This window comes from Lepisosteus oculatus, chromosome 14 (assembly GCF_040954835.1).
Source record: "Lepisosteus oculatus isolate fLepOcu1 chromosome 14, fLepOcu1.hap2, whole genome shotgun sequence".
Classification (NCBI taxonomy): Eukaryota; Metazoa; Chordata; class Actinopteri; order Semionotiformes; family Lepisosteidae; genus Lepisosteus; species Lepisosteus oculatus.
In genome coordinates, this window is record NC_090709.1 from 58,932,096 (window position 1) to 58,952,090 (window position 19,995).

At 40.7% G+C, this 19,995-nt stretch overlaps 3 non-coding genes across 3 annotated transcripts; 2 read left to right on the forward strand and 1 right to left on the reverse strand.

Annotated features, from left to right (window-relative positions):
- The first annotated feature begins 4,821 nt into the window (after window positions 1–4,821).
- Window positions 4,822–4,932, forward strand: trnal-caa (transfer RNA leucine (anticodon CAA)). Its single transcript has 2 exons — window positions 4,822–4,859; window positions 4,887–4,932. It is a non-coding gene; the product is annotated as a tRNA-Leu (tRNA).
- Window positions 4,933–7,495: 2,563 nt separating this feature from the next.
- Window positions 7,496–7,577, forward strand: trnas-gcu (transfer RNA serine (anticodon GCU)). The gene has a single exon. It is a non-coding gene; the product is annotated as a tRNA-Ser (tRNA).
- Window positions 7,578–14,202: 6,625 nt separating this feature from the next.
- trnaa-cgc (transfer RNA alanine (anticodon CGC)) lies at window positions 14,203–14,274 on the reverse strand. The gene has a single exon. It is a non-coding gene; the product is annotated as a tRNA-Ala (tRNA).
- Window positions 14,275–19,995: the final 5,721 nt, after the last annotated feature.

Below are 19,995 nucleotides of genomic sequence, written 5' to 3' on the forward strand. Positions count from 1 at the left end.
GAGCAACGACTGTCGCTAAAGAAAGTGAGCGAGGGTACACCTATAGTAGTTCATCCACAGAAATTCAAACATAAATTTGTGACGCACCAGAGTACCGCAAAGCTAGAAGCGTGCCTTCAACTGGAGTACTGTAGCACGACTGTTTATTTTTTAAAGTAATATTAACTTATTCCAGGCGTTCATCTGGTTTAAGAATACAAATCGATGCCTTCAAATAGACCTTTAACAGTCCTTTGATGTAGGATTAAGAAAATGGGGAATTATTTGATCCCATTCTTAATCCAGTAGTTTATGGACAGGCGCTCTCAGCGTACTGTGCGCAGGAGTGATGGGTGATGTGGAATTCTATGGGCTCAGTGGGACTCCGGGAGTCAACTCAGGGCTCTGCTGTAGATTCCTGTAGAACCGGTGTGAAATGATAATGTATCGTTGGCTGGTATTGTTAATGTAAAGTTTACTGGTACGTTTCGGCCAAAAAATATTTTCTTTCTTCTTTTTTTTTCAGCATGGAATAAACCTATTACTTGTTCCTTTGCAGCCCACGCATGCTGACGCAGCTACCCACCTGAACTACAAATTGTATGTTGGCCGTTCCGTTACACTATATTGATGAATCGTACAAGATCATAGGATCTATAAGCCTGAAGACTTGTCTTGTACAGTGCTCTGATAAAAATCAAATTAATTACACTAATTTTTATGGAATCCCATTTCCGGTAGTGAGGCTTCCATAGTACACGGATGGAATAGTGGATGGTGGGCTTTTAAATTCTTTTTTTATTTAAACACCAGAAATACAAAAACGAAGAAAGAATATGAAATAAGATACAGAAATAGACACTTCACATCCAGAGGAATTCACAATTATAAAAGCTGAAACTTATACTTTTTAAATATTTCCATTGTATGTCATTTTTTACTTAAAAAAGAAACTCTTCTTTAGCTCAGCTGGCAAGGCCTGGGTTCGAGCCAATGCAGTGAGGCACGAACTAGGGTGGGAGCGGCGAGGGCACAAGCCCTGGAACCCGAATCCGTTACAATAACAAAAGGACAGACAATGAAATATGGGTTATTTCGAAGTCCCAAATGTGAGATATAAAGTCGGAAAGTTCTGAGTTTAAGTCGCAATTCTCAGTTACTTAGTCGGAATTCTGAGATACCATAGCGCGTTTTTATTTTTACTCCCTGGCGGAAACGGGCTTCCATAGAAATGGTCAGATTCAGAGCCATTGCAGTTCGTGCTAATTAGAACACCGCCAGTACTGAACCCTCAGCACCGTACTGACTACTGAGCACAAGTTCAGCTGCTCGCCAGCTTTGTTACGCACAGTTTTGCATTGCTATTGAGCTCAGAACAGGAGCTGATCTTCAGACAATACCGTGTTAAAAAAGCAATGCAATGCAATCATTTCGAATGCAAAGAAAAAACATTTTCTTCCAAGAAATCATAAATTTGTCTCATCCTCCATACTATAATTCTCTCTTGTAGTAGTAAAGCATTTTGAGTCAAACCGAACAATATATTAAAGGAACAAGTAATAGGTTTATTCCATGCTGAAAAGAGAAGAGAGAAAACACAACGTTTCAGCTGTGAAACCTTCTTCAGGTTTGTTTTCTCTCTTCTCTTTTCAGCATGGAATAAACCTACAGTAGTACTTGTTCCTTTGCAGATACGCATGCTGACGTAGCTACCCACCTGAATATATTAAACGTTTCATCCATACGATTAACATAATGTTCTCCTGAATAACTACAGTAAATGACAAAGCCTTAGAGCCACAGAGAAAAACAAATTGCATTTAAAGTAATTTTAAAGGCTCCAGATAATATTGCACTATAAACGCAAATCTCTGTCTTCTTTGTGGCGCTTACTCTTTGTTGCGTTAGCAAATTTCATGCAGTTTATTTCTGACACAAGACATAACAAGCTTGTGTATTTATGACAAAAAAGCAGGGCAGCAATTTATATCGGCCTTGAAATTGATATTGTTAAAAAGTGAGTTAAATGCAGATATAGTAAATATATGTTCTCATATAATGGTGTGTTTTTTTGTCTAAAAATCCTTCATGAATGGTTTAACAGACACCTTGCATAATTAAAAAAAATATATATTTACGAATATTAACCTTTTATACAGTAAAGTTTTGTTGTGAACATGAGCCCTGTTTATCGATGTCACCAACACAGTTCTGGATTTTATTCTGCCTTCCTACGCACATATGAATTTACTTTCACACAACAGCTCGCATGTATGGTAGCGTATTAGCGCCAGGGATAAAAAGAATGATGTTGGCTTTTAAATGATAAACCATTTGCGTTTATACAAAATCACAATGCGTTGTCGCAGACATTGGGACATACTCTGTTTAAACACCTGTCGTTTTCTCTTATATTGGCTCCTGTGCTTCGGTCCATTTGAGAGAGAAGACTGAAAAAGTCTTGTGAAAGTGGTTTGCACCTGCGCCAGTGCTGTAGTGGTATCATACAGACACCCATACAAATCTATCACACGTTGGAAGCTCTGGAAGGCAACGTAAAATATTGCTCTGTCCGTTGGTGGATTAGGTATGCATGCTACATTTCAACGTAAAATGCAATGTAAAAATATCAAATTTGATTCAAAATCGATTAATGTAAAAACCGATAAAGCTCATGTTTTTTATCTAGTTTTATCTATATCTATATCTAGTTTTTCAAAGGTCTTAAAAAAATGTTTATCGCGATTGTGAAAGTTCGAGAAGGTGTACCAGCGCGTGCCTTTATATCGCCAGCTTCAGTCTCGCCTGTAGCTGCGAGAAGGTTAAAAGCGCACAAGTGATCTGTCTTTCGTCCAAATAATTGCTGGAGCAGCAGGACGTAGAGCACCATCCAGCAGCTGTAGACGATGTTCGAGGAAGAGCTAATTCTGTTTTCAGCACAGGGAGCAAGAATGAGCTCAGTCCGGCTCCCAGCAGAATCCATTCTGGTTTGGTTGCTGTCAGACTGTGCATCTAAGGCTTTTTGGATCGCAACGTGAAAAAAAAAGAACAAAAAACAATTGCTCACATCGTGTTACTTCTACCAGAGGAAGGGAAGATATCACTTAAAAAAATCAGCACTTAATATTTGGATCCGGGGCCTCATACTAATTATTTAACTATCAGATTGTGTTTCTGCAACATTTCGTGCACAGTATGCCGTATTCAACAATAAAACAACAGTCACAACGAGGCCTTTACACCCAGTCTGGGGTATTTTCCCCTTTTATATTTTTGCCACTTTATATCGAACCTGTTATACTCCCAGAAGTGCGCAGTAGCTTCTACTTAATAAAAATATACAATTCACCGCTGGTATAAACAGATGTGTGCCATGTCTGCTTTTGTAAGCATTTGTTTCAAAAATAAGTTCACAATATGTTAAAAACACAAAAAGCACAAACTTAATAATACAACGATACAAAATCAAAACCAAATCATAAAGCCAATTAAGTACCTATTCTTTGAAAACAGAGAACACCTTTATATCTACAATAAAAAAGTGACATTTGTATCTACTTTTGAATTACTGTACAAAGCAGACAGAGTATTCCCTGAATTCAAAGATCAGATCTTGGCCAAAACAAGACAATCAGACGTGAGCTGAATTCAGAACAAGAGCCTCTGCTTCGTCGTTTATTGAGCTTGTGATCAAAGTCTGAGTGAAAAAAGATCGGCTATTTTAACTGTTTGAATGAAATACACAAAGGGCACCTTCCTTCGAACCGGTGTCAAACCAGCAACCTAAGGGCTCCCTCTCGTTTCAACTACAGTCCTCCGCTCTACCAACTGAGCTACCAACAGCTGTCAGAAGATGCTCTCTGGCACATACTGTCCAATGTAGTGAAATGTTCCGGATGATTTAAATCCCAGATCGACATCGTTTCCAACTCGTTTCCTTAGTCTTGTTTACCTTGAATTTAAGCCACATACCAGGATTCTACTGTATTAACTTCCGGAGATATTACAAAATGTTTGATGGAGCATCAATCATTACAGGCGGAAATTGACTCCTTTTCTTTCTCGAGGGATCATATTAAACATTTCATTTGGATCGAGAAGAGGATCACCATGAGACACAAAACAAACAGTTTAATTCTGTCTAATGAATGTAAAACCTTTAGTATGCGAGAGTGAGAGTTCAGTTATGCCAGGGAGTGTGAGAAAAGAGAACTGACATTTAGTAAATTAATATTTAAATAGAGCGTAAATCTTCAAAGTGTCACTGCAAAATTATTACAGGGGTCTACCAGCTGCCGGACGTACTTGTTTTGGGACTATTTCCAATAAGTACCGCATTAGTAGTTGTGTGTCCTTACTGCTATCTTTAAAACATTCGGTTATATACAAACGGGACAGAGACACAGTGATAATCTGATTTTAACATGTCCTGCATTTTAACTTACTGAACAGATAAATTGAAATGTTCTGATTCAGAGCCCCTGTAGTTCGTGCTAATTAGAACCACAACAATACTCCTGAGTCCTGAGCACCACACTGAGCAAAGGTTCAGCTGAACTCTGACTTTGTTCAGCACGACTTGTTGTTGCAGTTGAGCTCAGAGCTGGAGATGATCTCCATATTCTACCACACTAACTAGTCCTAAACGTAGTACACAGTAGACACTTTTTAAAAACAATTTAAAATATTACACAAAGGCTGTAAAGCACACTCTAAATCGATCCGAATATTTGATTTCCGCGATCCGTTTAGGCAACATTAGGCAACGTGGCGCTTCTCCAGCAAAGCATTTCTCAGTTTTGTGAACTACTGGTGCTTTTAACACACCAACTTACGCACCTCGTCAGGATGGCCGAGTGGTCTAAGGCGCCAGACTCAAGGACTCCTGTCTTTCCATTGCTTGGGTGTTCTGGTCTCTGAATAGAGGCGTGGGTTCAAATCCCACTCCTGACAGCTTTTCCCTCTCTTGCATTTTTCCTGTCTTCTTGTGCTCGCTGACAACGACAGAAAGAAGAAAACGGAGAAATCGGCTTGCGGGCACATGAGGGGCAGGGAAATGCTTCGTGAACACTTCAATGTGATTAGCAGAAAGTCAAATAGGCTTCGATTTCTCCCTTAAGAACTGTTTGGGGTGCCTGTAATCGAGTAAAGATTTACGGTCAAGGTATGCATTCAAAAGTGAAAGACCGAAATATAAATCCAGAAGAAGATGTATTAAAACATATTGTTTTCCTTGCGGTTTCCCCTGTATTTCATTAAATGTGGCATTGTGAAATCAGCCTGTAGCCCACTCTCCCGGTGACAGCGGCAGGAGCCGAGAGGATTAAATCAGAGCTCGAACAGAGAGTTAAAAAAATATGGGCAACTAGAACATAGATCATAGAACATTTTTATTAAACTTTCCTATCTGCTCGGCCTTACTGAAGTATTTTAGCTGCATTTTAGCTTCTATTTATATACTTTACAGTAGATAGTGTTTAGTAAGAGAAGAGAGATACAAGCGCTAAACCCCCACAATAACCAAACCTTAACTAAAGCAGGAAGATCAGTTTCTGCTCGAGACAGCCGTTTTCTGAACTGTAAATCTCTGGCTGGAGACGCTGTGTGTCCGGACTCAGAGGTTGTATAAGAAAAGACTCGGAGAGCTGCAGGCGCAGCTCATTGCTCTGCGCTCCCCGTGCGGAATGCGCGTGTCCTCCCTCCTTCATTACCTTCATACACTCCTCTCAAACCATATCAAACTCCTGGAATATTTCGGTGAACAGATACTGGATCTTTCTTTCCGAGATCATACGCAGAAACAATAAACACGGTGAAAACAGGAAGGTATTCTGATCGTATAGAGAAATGCGCAAAAATACATTTCCTAAAATCCAATAAAATCTAGTTACATTCTGATGCTATTTTGATGTATCTGAATAGTTTTGGCACAGTTGTTACAGCAAAGAGACAAATAAATTTTTTTAAATTTCATTCGAGCTGTAGTTTTGAAAATGTTTTTTCAATTCTCTAAATAATACAAACACAAACACCCGTTGTAAGCGTCTGACCATTGATATTCTTGAATTATAAGACCGTACACACGCTGGCAGGCAGTTCAGCGAATATGATGCCCCTGCAGGGGCCGAATATTAGACAGACGTATACATACAGTCATCGTGTGGAGTTTATTCCTCCTCTACCGCAGTCTTTGCCTCTTGCCACATTTGCGCGATTTTTTGTATAGAACACCGAATATCTTGAGGAAGCCTGTCAAGAGAAGACTGATGGATTATTGAGGTGCAAACACTGGTTCAAAATCAACACCCTCTGCTATTGCCGTTGTTTCTTTGATAATTTCTTCAAATTCCTCATCTGACCTTCAATATCGAGGGATATTGAGCATAATACCATACAAATTGTAACTTTCTTTTGATTGCCAGTTTTATTAAAATGCCATCCCCTTTTACAGTTATTTTAGATGTTTGGCAAGGCGTAATATCCCCCCTCTCACCCTCAGCTAAAATATTTTAAAAGTACAACAACATTACATTATATTGAACAGCGTTTATGTTAACATTTATATTCAAATTAAGGTAAATATACGAAAATATTAAAATAGAACTCCGGCGATCTGTTCTTTTTGCTTGACAAGTTCTCGAACAATTTTGCATTGTTTTTTAAATTACTTTAGCTGAAGATGCAACGGGAGCATAAGTGATTTCTCCCTCACTCACTGGAACATATAATTCTATGGGTGAATACTAACTGCTTGCAAGTTGCCAATGTCGGTAATTATTGGAAATTCCCGGTAATGTTGACTCTGGTACTCAATTGTTTACTACTGCAAATATCAAAATAGTTCAGATTTTGCGGAACAATTAAATTTTTGCGGTGATGATGTTTACTATAGGAAGAAGTGCGTCCCTGGGTGGGATCAAAAACCCACCTGGGGATTAATAGCCGAAAACGCTAACCGATTGCACCACAGAAATGCTTACACCTTGCTTTTTTTCATTTACAAACTTTTGGTGACCAAAAAAATTCGCTCGCATTTCATCTTTCGCAAGCTGTATGATTTAAAAAAAAAACAAGTTGTTTTGCAAAGGAAATGAATAAACGCATTAAACCAAATCAAGACCTCTTTGAGTGTCCCAAATTACATGTTCTGTAAAACAAGACAGGAAAAAAAAGGTACCGCTGGAATTCGGATCCAGGATTTCCTCTTTATGAAACAGGTCTTTTAACCAGCTTTACCACAGCACTGGCAGAATACTATTCTCATACAGGTGGGTACCCACCCTCAAACCTTTGTTCTCTCGCTATTTTACCTTTGCCTATTGCCCTGTCTCTCTCACACCTGAAGAAGGCTCCACGGGCGAAACGTTGTGTTCTCGTTCTTCTTTTTTCAGCATGGAATAAACCTATTACCTATTCTTATACAGCCTCTTGGACACACCGCTCTGAGACATCTGAGGTCGATGTGCGCTGAGCCTGGTCGCCGAGGAAAATCCTGCCCAAGGGGGTTGGCTCTGGTGACGAGGTGGCCGAGTGGTTAAGGCGATGGACTGCTAGTCCATTGTGCTTTGCACGCGTGGGTTCGAATCCCATTCTCGTCGGTTTATGTTTTTGACTTGTGATCCGTTTGTAAATCGGACTTGCTTTCTTTAGCTACTGTAGTAGAGCAGTAATATTTCTAGCGTTGGCTGAACATGGCTTACAGCAGTAGCTGACAGATATAGTCTCTTAATATTTAGGTTAAATTTATGCTTTGTACTGCTTTCACCTGATATTAATAGTAGTCCTGATGAACGATTTAGGGACATGGCGCATCTTGAAAATGTTCTTGTTAATTTCAGTTTGGAAAAGATGCACTCACCAGAAGCAGAAACTGGTCGTATCTGCAAAATGCGCAATGCAATAGCAATGTCTTGCTATGAGTCCTTACCTGTTACAGGAGGCATTGTAGGACTTTTTTAGTTCAGAAAAAGCTATCAATTCATCTTACATTTCTACTCCATCAATATTAGCAATGCTATCTTTACTAAGCTCTAAATATAGCTCTAAATAAATGCAAATTTTAAAATACATTTTAAAATAAATGCTATTCCATATGTTGTAACTTTGTGGTATTTAGAAATTTTATCTGAGGATGCAAGGGAAAGTATTATACAACTGTGAAAGAGGCTTGTATTTTAATACAATTTTCGATCAAAAGAAAACCAAAGTCCCTATGATATTACCGTCAATATCTCTTGATATCAACGTTCAGTTGAAAGATTTGAAGAAACTCTCAAACAAGCAACTGCAGTAGCAGAGAGTTTTGATTTAAACCGATGCTTGCAGCTCAATACTCCATTCATCCTTGAAAGAAGCAAAGACAGGGGTATTTTGAGTGTCTCCATGATCCTCTTCTCAATCCAAAAGAAAGGTTTTATATGATCCTGATCCCACTAGAAAAAGGGTCAATTTCAGCCTGCACTGATGTCCCTTCAAACGTTTTATAAGAACTCTGGACGTTTATACAGTGGAAGCCTGGTCCATTTCTTCTTCTGAACGAGACTATGGGAGTGAGTATTTTGACGTCGAACTGGGATTTAAATAGAGGAACACTACACTACATTGGGCTACACGTGTGACAAAGCGTTTGCTTTCCGACCTCTCGATAGCTCAATTGCTAGCTCTTAAGACTATAGACAAAAACAGTGGGCATTTCTTATGTCCCTGGTTTGAATCCAGCTCGAAGGATGGTGTTTTCTTGTTCCTTAATCAAAAAGTGAAAATTGCGAATTTGTCTTTCACTTTGACGTTCACCCGAAAGCTCAGTATATAAAGAAGTAAAGGCTCCTGTTCTGGATCCTAATCCTAATCCTCACGTCAGATTGTTTTGCTTAGACCTTTAAAATGTACACTGTGGACTGTTTGCTCTTCCTAACACAATTAAAAAGCCGCCGACAAACTTATCGATCGGGAGTTTAGTTCAGTGATAGCGCGCACTTAAGACGCTCCGTTTTCTATCGCCGGCATCTCTGTATTCTTTTTAAACGCGATATTTTTTATTCTTCGTGTGTGAATTTCAGGGAGACTCATAAACCCTTTGTCTGTTTTAAAGATACATTATTTTAAACCAGACATAATGAAAGACGTAGTAACTAGACACACATACAAGACACATGAATAGTAGCGGCTCTGAATGCAATACAAACGCCAATGGCGCAATGGATAACGTGTCTGATTACGGATCAGAAGACTTTAGGTTTGTACTCCTTCCTGGTTCGTGAAGAAGCTTTTAAACCTCACTGCTCAACACTGACATCGTAGGGTGTGCGGTCCTACACAACCTTACTATCGACTGGATGAGTCTTCTGTTCAATCTCCGATTCTTTCCGCACATTCCTGCTATTTCACCACCGTTATTGTAGGATAACAGCCACAGACACGAGAAGATATACTATTCCGAACAAATGTCTTAAAAAATCACGTTGAAAAAGGTGACAATACGTTTTTGTTTCTTTAACTTAACCTTACTTTTGCCTGTAAAGTTCACATTATTTTCTGTAGCCGCAAATCCCCGATATTTCTGCTGTCTCCCGAGAAACACAAGCGTGGAGTCAAATCATATTAAATAACACAACACATCTATTAATTTAACACCCAGATGTGACAGAACACATGTAAGACTTACACACAGCTTTTAATATGCTCTAGTGAATTTGCAGGTGTCCTGGGGAGGGAAGAGAACTGATATTAAGGAAATACATATTTAAAGGGGATGTAAGTCTTAAATGTGTTTTGTCACATCTGGGTGTTAACTGAATAATTTTTTAGCATTATTTATTGTGTTTTGACTCTATACTTGCGTTTCTCAGGAGACAGCAGAAATATTGATGTTTACATTTCTATTCACATTCCCGGTGATATTGACTGAGGTAATGCAGAAGCATGTTCTTTATAACAATAAACGGTGCGAGAAGACAGGAAGAAAGGCACCGCTATGATTTGAACCCAGGATCCCCTGTTTACTACACAGGCGCTTTAACCAACTAAGCCACGGCACCGGCAGAATGCTCCTCTTTTACTGCGACTTGGACACACCGCTCTGAGACACCTGCGTTCAGTAAGCGCTGAGTCGGCTGGCTGAGCACGTTGCCTCATTTACATGCAATAGGAGCCCCGACACCAAGAGAAACGTATAGAAATGGGTTTTATCCGGCACTTTTCATGTCCAATGCGCTTGACATCTCCCACGGGCGACAAAGTTCATTTACGACACCTTTCTTTCTTTCTTCTTTCAGCAGGAGTACAATAATGGCAAAAACATGTTTGGAGTTCGGCATTTCATTTAGTCTGCGGAAACATCTTATCGGAATGAACTGCCTGAGATAAAAGAGTAATTGCGGCTTCAGATCGTTTTTACAGAGCATTGCGTTGTTCTGCTCATGCTGACTACACGCTTTAGATATGTCATTTACTGCAAGCGTTGCTTTTCCAGGTTTTTCTGAAATTCCTCGCATTTGAGCCAGCACTAAAACATTTCATTCCCGTCGCTGAATACATCGTGGAAACGGTATTTGCAACGGAATGCTGTCACACATGAAACATTTTCGTTATTCGGTTCTGAAGTTTGAAAATGAAAATAAAACGGGGGTCACTTCATAGGCTTGAAAGAAGTCCAAGCAGCATAAAACCCCGCGAATTCTTACAAAGGCTGCACCTTTCTTCTGCTGCTTTTATAAATCTGCCTTAAACATTTGAATGCATACCTTACCGGTGCTAATCACATTCACGTGTTTACGAAGCTTTTTTCTGTCCGTTATGTTTTTGCTAAGCAGTTTCTCAGTTTTCCTCGTACTGTGATTGTCAGCGAGCACAACAAGACTGAAACAGTGTAAAGGCAGGTAAAAAAGTCAGGGTAAAACGCCTGATTGTCGGGAGTGGGATTTGAACCCGTGCCTCTATTTGGAGAGCGAAACACAAAGCTTATAAGACACGAATCTGTGAATTTGCTGTTTTAAACCGCTCAACTATCCTGAAGAAATGGGCGCGGATTGTATCAGTCACATCCGATTTTCCGTAAATTTAGGACGATTGATACAACTGGACGAACAATTTGTGGCGTTTAGCATGACATGGAAAACGTCACCGGAGCGTTCGGGTCCGGACTACAAGACTCAGAAACAGTTTTTACCCCCGCACTATCAAACTATTAAACTCCCAGCCTCTCTCACTCTCTCCTCACCTCTCACCTATGACCTGAACCTCACAGTGCCTTCTTTCTTACCAAAAACCTAAACACACATTGAAAATCTACCTCTACCTTACATGTCAAAAGCTCACTCCCCATCATTTCTATCCCTTTATTCCATTCTTTTGATGCATGTTTTTGCACATAACCTGTTACCTTTTTGTTGTTTTGCACACTGCCTGTTGTTGTTTTTTGCACATCGGCTGTTGTCTCTGTCTTTCTTTTGTTATACAATTGTATTGTTGTTGTGTTTTTTTCTTTGTACTACTTATGTCCGAGAGCTAGCTAAATAGCCTTTCGTTATACCATATACCTGTGTATGAGTATAATGACAATAAACTTGGACTTGAACTTGAACTTGACATAGTCTTGCAGGCAGTATATTATTTTATCGTTTACTCGTTTAAAAAAACATGGTCTTCTTGTTCCTAAGTCAGATTTTTAGTGCTTTCGAACGTTACTTCCAACCTGGACTGACAGCTCACCCGATCTGTTTGTGATCAGACCATGGAGTCGGGGGCTGTACCAAGCGCACGTTCCTTCCCAATGCTGAGGCGATCATTCAGAAGATGGTTGTGAAGAGAGACAAGCTTTGTCGACTGAAAAACAAGGCAGGATATGCAAGAATACTAATCACTGGCGACAGTTATGCTCTCTTACTATTGAGACTCCTACATTGCGAGTTTTTTTGAAGACTTTGAAACTAAAGGAAAGTGGAGACAAATGAAACAGGCACGGGTGGGGTGAACCCACGATCTTCGGTTTACAAAACCGACGCCTTACCACTTGGCCACCGCACCTTCGAGGAAATATGGGAATAATGTTGTTCAAATTATTTTTTTCTGAATCTGGTTTACATCGCCTGGAGGCAGCAACAACAATAAAAGGGATACTTAACAAGGAGATACGCTGTAGCAGTGCGACTCCAACAGATGCTCCTGAAGAGGCTGGAGGTTTAAGCCAGCTCCTTAGAGCACTCGGCCACGTTACTCTCAACAGCGGCTCTTCAGCTCTTGTTGTTTGACCTAGTGGTTTTATAACGCGTGGAATTGACCGCAGCTTCGTTTTCAGAGATGCTTTCTCTCACGTGGTGAAATCTCGACCTCTTTGGCATCTCTGGCTATAGTTCTTCTGTAGAGCAGGCTTTCACACCTCTGCTTTTAGTGCCCTTGAAGTCATTTTATTTTTACAGGAAGACGCATTCCCTAACGATCTCTCCTGTTTTAGAAATGCTTCATAAGGCGTGTTTGATTCAACGGACAAACAGTATACTAATTGTACAATGCAGATTTATGCGGCATTCGTACTGGATTTGAGTGGGATTCTGAAATACTTCTTGCAAAGGTATTCAGACTTTCTTGAACCTATAATAAAAAAAACAGACCTGAAACTCCCTAACTTCCAATCTCTGATGTTGCTGTCCTTAAACTCGGACGTGATGCTCTGCAGACGTGTGCATAATGTCCTGTTTTCTTACAGTGTAGACATTTTGCTGTTCACGCTCCGCATTCATCTGCTTTGTGCACTGTTAGTCCGCACCTGTAACATGTAATGTCAGCCGTCCCCTGTTCTTCTATATCTCTAGCATGACTGCGTCCGGCTGCTCGGCTTTTGTTTGTAAAGTTTGAGCGACCGCCCCGTTCAGTGTCACTTTGTCACTGTGGTCAGAAAGCATTCTTGATTCTGCTTGAGCTGCTTCATGAATTCTAGCGACTGTAAGAGCTCTTTCTAAAGTCAGCCCTTCCTCCTGCAGCAATTTATAGTCTCTTATGTGCACATTTTTCCACAAGTTGATATCTTAACATGTCAGTTTCCAATACTCCAAAGTCACAAGATTTAGCCAGTTCTCTTAGTGCAGTCACAAAAGCAACAACAGATTCGTCCTGAGACTAAGTTCTCTGCCTAAATTTATGCCGTTCCAAAACCACATTTCTCCGCGGTGTAAAGTAAGCGTCTAAGGCAGCTGCAGTCTGTTCATATGTACCTTTTTCTCCAGGGAGGTTGGCGAAAATCCGCTGCACGGGAGCCCCGATACAGTGCAGTAGTGTAGCCCGTCTCACGGCATCCTGAGCTTCTGTAGATCCACTGGCTATTTAAAAAAATCTGTACGACTCCATCCATATCTTGTATTCCGTATACAAATACGGAGGTCCGAGGTTCAGTAGAAATGGTGGAAAAAGCTGAGCATAAGCAAAGCTTCTCGGCGCGGCTACCATATCTTCCATGGCGAAAGCTAAACGAAAAGTCCGAAAATTCAGAAGTTCGTTTCTACCAGCAAGAGAACTAAAATCAGCAGTGTTCCGCTCGCTTTGAGTCCGTTAACCATTCATCTCTCGTCGCCATAAATGTTGTGTATCTTAATAAAGAGACGTTTTTATATTATTTTAACATATCCGTCGCTTATGTTCTTTTAACTCTAGGGTTCAGGATCCAAACCCAGGTGCGGACGGTTGTGTTTCTTGAATCTCTTGTAATCATCAAAAGTCGATGTGTAGTCCTTCAGTACTTTCTCCAGTTGTGCCATGGATATTTTATACGTTCAATACTTGTCATGCTCTTTTGCATTTTCCTTAACAAACGGAAAAAGTTCAAAGTGTGCTTATGGCTGTGCTTCACATCTACACGACAGCACTTGTAACAGTACAGGACACGCAGTGAGGAGTTCGTGAAGCTTTCAGTTTAATGCGGAGTTCAGAAGGAGGATTCGCTCGCTGAATGATCTCTCAGGAAATCCCGGGTGAGATTCAACAGGTGTTTTCTGCAACAGCCATGACAAGTGTGAAGCAATCTCAGGATTTCAGGAATTTGAACTAAATTATTAGTTCAAATAATTTAGGATTTAACAGAACTAAAAGAGGTACATTTAAAACAGCAGCGCAACTCTGCAGCACGTCGAGTGTGCCTGCATTTATTTGTGTAAACCTGGCTCTCTCTGAACACAAGCAAAGAGTTCTCACTCACCAGAAGATTGCGATGTGAGTACTGTAATATAAAGCACCTGGAGATGCCAGGGATTGAACCCGGGACCTCATACATGCGAAGCATGCGCTCTACCACTGAGATACATCCCCGATGAAAAAGTTTACGGAACAGACTAAGAGATGTGCAAATGCTCACTGATCACACCACTCATGAAGAATGCCTGCAGTTTCCCACTTTCGCGTTTCTTCTACTACAGAGTAAATTCATAGGAATGAAAAAATAAGGAAGGAAAAATAATGGCATCGAAGCTTCAAGAGACTGTGCACAAATTAATCTGTTATTTTTACATCCAGTTACATGGGCGACGGTGGTTGATTCCCAGACGGGGGAGTGCTTTTTTTCTACCTCCTTACTCGACTGTCTTTCAATTCTATTTTATTTGTAAGCTTTTTGCATCTTTTAAGTGCTCTTGATTAAACTATGCATAGAAAAACAGCAGTGCTGATGATTTAATGTAAAAGGGTGAAAGGACGCCCCAACCACAGGAATGGTAACAGGAAGGATCGTGTTCTTATTTAATATGTCCTTTTGAGGTGTCTTGTCAATGCACACAGGCGGTAGAGCTGAATAATTTACTTTTAGTGGTGTTTTTAAACAAAGATGGAACACGTTCTTTCTATACCAGGAAGAAAGGAGCAGACTTTACCTTTTTAGAGGCAAAAATGACACCTTATCAAAGCTAATATTAATTAAAATGACATCACAACAAAAGAGTGGAGCGTTGAGTGAATGGAGCCTTGAGCTTTCATTGGACGTCTGTGTCTCCATAACTTTGTAGGTGAGAGAGAGGAGTGTGATAATTTGCAGGTGCTTCTCGGAAGTGCGTTGGTGGTACAGGCGCCTTCCAAATAATTGAGTCAGGTTTGAATCCCAGCCAGTGCAAACCCAAATCTTTTCAAGATAATCTGTGGTCCGCTAACACATCTTTTGAAACACTACAACAGGTAACACCCGTGTGAAACATCATGAGCATCTGTTAAACCTCTCTACCTGCCCGTTCCTCACAGAGACATGACGAGGGTCTAAGGGGACATTTTGAGCCGTAGAAACATTTTATCATTCCGTACTTTCCTGTGCAGTCAGGCCAGTTCCACTTTAACTGCGCCTGACAACGGAGGTCGTTTTGAAAACAACGAGAGTAAAGGCACACTGCACGTCTGCAGAACATCACGTCCGAGTTTAAGGACAGCAACATCAGAGATTGGAAGCTAGGGAGTTTCAGGTCTGTGTTTTTATTATAGGTTCAAGAAAATCTGAATACCTTTTCAAGAAGTATTTCAGAATCCCAGTCAAAGACAGTACGAATGCCGCATAGATCTGCATTGTACAATTAGTATACTGTTTGTCCGTTGAATCAAACACGCCTTATGAAACATTTCTAAAACAGGAGAGATCGTTAGGGAATGCGTCTTCCTGTAAAAATAAAATGACTTCAAGGGCACTATAAGCAGAGGTGTAAAAGCCTGCTCTACAGAAGAACAAAAGCCAGAGATGCCAAAGAGGTCGAGATTTCACCACGTGAGAGAAAGCATCTCAGAAAACGAAGTTGCGGTCGTTTCCACACGTTATAAAACCACTAGGTCAAACAAGAGCTGAACAGCCGCTGTTGAAAGAAACACAGCCGAGCGCTCTAAGGAGCTGGCTTAAACCTTGAGCCTCTTCAGGAGCATCTGTTGGAGTCACACTGCTACAGCGTATCTCCTTGTTAAGTATCCCTTTTATTGTTGTTGCAACCTCCAGGCGATGTAAACCAGATTCAGAAAAAAAATAATTTGAACAACATTATTCCTATATTTGCTTGAAGGTGCCATGGCCAAGTGGTAAGGTGTTGGTCTCGTAAACCGAAGGGTGTGGTTTCAAACCCCACCTGTGCCTGTTTCAAAGTCTTCAAAAAAACTAGCAATGTGGGAGTCTCAATAGTAAGAGAACATAACTGTTGCCAGTGATTAGTGCATATCCTGTCTTGATCTTTAGTCAACAAAGCTTGTCTCTCTTCACACCCATCTTCCGAATGATCGCCTCAGCATTGGGAAGGAACGTGCGCTTGGTACAGCCCCCCCTCCATGGTCTGATCACAAACAGATCCGGTGAGACGTCAGTCCAGGTTGGAAGTAACTAAAGCACTAAGAATCTGACTTAGGAACGAGAAGACCGTGTTTTTTTAAACGAGTAAATAAAATAGTATAAAATAATATACTGCCTGCAAGACTAAGTCAAGTTCAAGTTGAAGTTTATTGTCATTATACTCATACGCAGGTATATGGTATAACGAAATGCTATTTAGCTAGCTCTCGGACATAAGTAGTACAAAGAAAAAAACACAACAACAATACAATTGTATAACAAAAGAAAGGCAGAGACAACAGCTGATGTGCAAAAAACAACAACAGGCAGTGTGCAAAACAACAAAAATGTAACAGGTTATGTGCAAAAACATGCATCAAAAGAATGAAATAAAGGGATAGAAATGATGGGGAGTGAGCTTTTGACATGTATGGGAGAGGTAGATTTTCAATGTGTGTTTGGGTTTTTGGTAAGAAAGAAGGCACTGTGAGGTTCAGATCATAGGTGAGAGGTGAGGAGAGAGTGAGAGAGGCTGGGAGTTTAATAGTTTGATAGTGCGGGGATAAAAACTGTTTCTGAGTCTGGTAGTCCGGACCCGAATGCTCCGGTACCGTTTTCCATGTCATGCTAAACGCCACAAATTGTGTTCGTCCAGTCGTATCAATCGTTCCAAAGTTACGGAAAATCGGATGCGACTGGTGCAATCAGCACCCATTTTTTCAGGATAGTCGAGCGGTTTAAAACAGCAAATTCACAGATTTGTGTCTTTTAAGCTTTGTGTTTCGCTCTCCAAATAGAGGCACTTGTTCAAATCCCACTCCCGACAGTCAGGCGTTTTACCCTGTCTTTTTTACCTGCCTTTACACTGTTTCAGTCTTGTTGTGCTCACTGACAATCACAGTACGAGGGAAACGGAGAAACTGCTTAGCAAAAACATAACGGACAGAAAAAAGCTTTGTAAACACGTGAATGTGATTAGCAGCAGTAAGGTATGCATTCAAATGTTTAAGGTTTATTTATAACAGCAGCAGAAGAAAGGTGCAGCACAATGCAATTTGTGAGAATTCGCGGGTTTTTATACTGCTTGGACTTCTTTCAAGCCTATGAAGTGACCCCCGTTTTATTTTCATTTTCAAACTTCAGAACCGAATAACAAAAAGGTTTCATGTGTGACAGCATTCCGTTGCAAATACCGTTTCCACGATGTATTCAGCGACGGGAATGAAATATTTTAGTGCTGGCTCAAATGCGAGGAATTTCAGAAAAACCTGGAAAAGCAACGCTTGCAGTAATGACAAATCTAAAGCGTGTAGTCAGCATGAACAGAACAACGCAATGCTCTGTAAAAACGATCTGAAGCCGCAATTACTCTTTTATCTCGGGCAGTTCATTCCGATACGATGTTTCCGCAGAATAAATTAAATGCCGAACTTGCCAAGCAAGTTTAATACTTGCTTGTGAGTCCTAGATAAATTGGCTGCTGCAATTTCAGCAAGCGGAGTTCTGCTCAGCTGCCTGTAGTACACATTGCTGATTCCTTTTGTGAGGACACGGGCAAACTTTCAACGATAAGGCTGACGTGCCTGTCGAAATTGTGTTTCCCTTTCACTGTGTTGTATTTGCCCTACTAGTACAACATCAATTGTGATGTCATCATTGCCCATTGGTTTGTCTTGTTGTCATTGTGTATTTTACATTACAGGAACTGAAAGTACTGAACTGAAGGTACTGAAGGTAGGAACTGAAAGTACAGACTGCTTTAATTATAAGAAAGTTTTTTTTCTGCTGTTCTCTTTCCTGATGTATTGGTATTTGAAGGCTATTGGGCAGCAAGGATTTATCTTCCTGAACTCTCTATATAAGATATGGGTCCATGATCATCTTAGTTTAGATGTACCTTTTAAAAGTGGTATTATTCTCCATTGTTCAGCCTTCAGACATACTTGGAAAGTTTTAGGCACAGACATAATCTTTCTTAATCCCCTTTTATCCTGAGGTGATGTCCCAGGTAAGCTTTCCCCCTGGGAATATTCACTGTGCTCTTCAGGCTTTTTTTCTGATTCTACACAGATTTTTTCTCCTTCAAACATGTCACCACTGTCTGTGCTGCCGTGTGCAGCCCATGCATCTTCTGTATCTCCTGATGAACTTCTGAGCTCTGTGTTGCCTTCCAAACTATGTCTCTCACTTTGACTTGAAATATGGACTATAGATTGTATACTGTCATCTGGTTTTGAATCCTTACCAATACTCACCTCCTTCTGAGCCCTAAGCACTTGGATTCTTACTTTTTTTCTATCTTCATGCCAAATCACTGATAACCATTTCCTGTTGCTGGAGCAATCCTCTCCAAGGACTCTGTTTGACAGTGTTGACCACATATTGTCATGCCACCTAATTTTTTTTTCTAGCTTAAAAAACTTCAGAAATTCTTTGATCTCATCCCTACTCCACAAGCCACAGGTCTGGCCTCCTACTTCTCTGTCCTCCTTTAACATGTGGCATTGCCAAAAATCTGAAAAATAGGGAACACATCTGAATGAAGTGGAAACATAATTGAAATTCAACTCCCAATGGATGTTAATAGTGTAGGAGTGCAACAGATGTACAAATCCATTCAATGTTTTTATTTCTGTGTTTAATTTTTGAGGGACCCTATATTTTGATATAGCATCAATCACAAAACAGCATTCTGTCAATGTCAAGACCACCAGCCAACTGGTGGAGATCAACATGTGTTAATCCACCAGGACATTCTCTACTGTGCGGCAAGCAGCACTGTTTTAACCATTCAAACCCGCTTCCCGCTACTCGGTATTGAGTCTTCTCTTTGAGAGCTCTACCTCGCGTTTACTCTGAATCTCGCTTACTGGTTATGGACTCTCTTTTGCCTCTCGACCTTGGACCTCGCCTGACGTTCTGGATTGTTCGCCTGTCTCAATAACTACTTACATCAGCACAGGATCTGCATACCTTTTCACTGAGGATTTCTGACAGTCACAGCCATATAAAAAACTAGAAAGGAAGTATGTGTTTCTTAAAAAAAAATACCCCCCAAATTGTTTTTGTTTTTTTTAAAGTCAACATATCTGGGTTGTGTTTGCAAGATTTTTAAAAATTGCAAAGTTTGTGTGGGTATGATTGTAAAAAATCAAATCATAACTGAAGAAAGCTCCATGGTCAAAACATTGTGTTTTCTTCTTCTCTTTTCAGCATGGAATAAACCTATTACTTGTTCCTTGGAGATTACCATGTGCCAATAAGATATGATCACTGTATTGACCATATACAATTTCTTGCATTAGGAATTCCTATTTTGCATACCCCAGCTTGCTCTCCTTGAGACACACATACAGGGAGAGAAGCTGGGGGTCAGAGCACAGGGTCAGCCATCTATACGGCACCCCTGGAGCAGTTGGGGTTAAGGGCCTTGTTCAGGAGCCCAACGGAGTAGGTGTCAGCCCTGTCCCGTCCCTAGTTTCCGGTCTGCTGTCCTTCTGGTCTTTCTCTTTCCCTTGGGCTATATATTCTGGGTCTTGCACTCTGTCCTCACTCAGCATTGACGTTCGGATGTCCTGAGACCCGCCTAGCACCAGGGCGCCCCACGTCCGCTCCCTGAGGGCATAGGTTTCTATATGGCATTCCTGAACTCTTTGCACTAATGAGCCCGGGCCTTTTTCCCGTCTTGCCACTACGCATATGGGTCTTTTTCCGCTCTCCTGCTCCCCACGGTGAGTCCCTTTGGA